Source organism: Nannospalax galili, unplaced genomic scaffold, assembly GCF_000622305.1.
Source record: "Nannospalax galili isolate Female #2095 unplaced genomic scaffold, S.galili_v1.0 scaffold831, whole genome shotgun sequence".
In the NCBI taxonomy this organism is placed as follows: domain Eukaryota; kingdom Metazoa; phylum Chordata; class Mammalia; order Rodentia; family Spalacidae; genus Nannospalax; species Nannospalax galili.
Window position 1 is genome coordinate 1,835,120 of NW_008329142.1, and position 1,719 is coordinate 1,836,838.

The window sequence follows — 1,719 nt, forward strand, 5'->3', positions numbered from 1 at the left end:
ATGTTACAGGGTCCTCAATGAATTGGCTTAGGTCTGGATAGCTGGAAAGCAGCTTCAGCTCCCGTTATGGCAACTCAAGTCAGAGTTTTTGGCCACCATAATTTGAGTTTTCATTATTTAGATCAATTAATAATCTACTTAATAAAATACTTCTTTTTGCATGCTGCCAGGGAGGGCTTCTTGATTCCTGCAGTAACTTAAAAGGAAAATCACACAATGTCAGCAGCCCTTGATGTCCTGCAAATGAAAGAAGAGAATGTCCTCAAATTCCTTGCAGCAGGAACCCACTTTGGTGGCACCAACCTTGATTGCCAGATGGAACAGTACATTTACAAGAGGAAAAGTGATTATATGAACATCATAAAGCTGAAGAGGACCTGGGAGAAGCTGCGAGAAGCTCGTGCCATTGAAAACCCTGCTGATGTCAATGCCATCTCCTCCAGGAACACTGGCCAGTGAGCTGTGTTGAAGTTTGCTGCTGCCGTTGGAGCAGCTCCAATTGCTGGTCACTTCATTCCTGGGGACTTTGCTAACCAGATTCAAGCAGCTTTCAAAGAGCCACATCTTCTAGTGGTGACTGACCCCAAGGCTGATCACCAACCCCTCACAGAAGCATCTCTTCTCAACCTGCCTACTATCGCTCTGTGTAACACGGATTCTCCTCTGTGCTATGTAGACATTGCCATCCCATACAACAACTAGGGAGTTCACTCTGGGTGTCTGATGTTTTGGATACTGCCCAGGAAGTTCTGCGCATGCGTGGAATCATCCCCCCTCCCCGCCCCTCCTCCCCTGTGCTCCGGTAGGGTCTCTCCTTCTGCAGGGACCCTGAAGAGTTTGAGAAGGAAGAGCAAGCCGCTACCGAAAAGGCTGTGACCAAGGAGGAATTTCTGGTCAAATGGACCGCACCAGCTCCTGAGTTTACCATGGCTCAGCCGGAAATGGTAAACTGCTCCGAAGGTGTGCAGACGCCCTCTGTACCTATCCAGAGGCTCGGTACCGAAGACTGGAGTGCCCACTGAGGACTGGTCTGCATCTCCCACTGCTCAGGCCACTGAATGGATTTTAAACAACCACCAAATGGTCATAAGCTGTTCTGCAGACAGTTAAAGTGGATGGAAAGAAGGCGGGTGGAAAACAAAGTGTTTATAAAAATAATAATAATAATAACAATAATCTATACTGTCCATCTCTTTTCTTTGCTGGGGATTGCATGATCCTTTAGCCCACCATGGACCTCAGCAGCCTAAAGGCATTCTGGTTTGTAGTGTGTCTCTGTTGCCCTCTATAGAGAATTCATCCACCTGTACTTGGTGGATAAGTGCTGCTATTTTGCCTGTGCTAGCAAGGAACCCACCATCACCCCTCAAACAAAAATCCAAATGTGTCTCAGACACATCTGGTCTACAAATGAGAGAATCCACAGAGCTTGCAAGAATGCCAGCGTTCACCTTATTGACATTTTGTTTTAGTGAAGGAGTTCTTTTGCTTTCTAAAGTGTTCAGTTGTGGATAAATGTAAAGTCTGCGCATTCCTATTCTTCTAAGCCTGGTCTGGAAGCTGTGATGCATCATACTCATGAGATACAAGTAGCCTGTACCAGCTCATAAGAGCATGTTGGATTTTTCAGACGCTTCATTAACCAGTTGTTAAACACAGCCATTACTCAAGTTAAACATAGACACTTCAGTTTCTGCGAAAAAAAAAAAAAAAAACCCA

The 1,719-nt window shown here is 45.5% G+C and overlaps 1 pseudogene; it reads left to right on the top strand.

Annotated features, from left to right (window-relative positions):
• The first annotated feature begins 216 nt into the window (after positions 1–216).
• On the top strand, positions 217–1,090 carry LOC103734623 (annotated as a pseudogene).
• Positions 1,091–1,719: the final 629 nt, after the last annotated feature.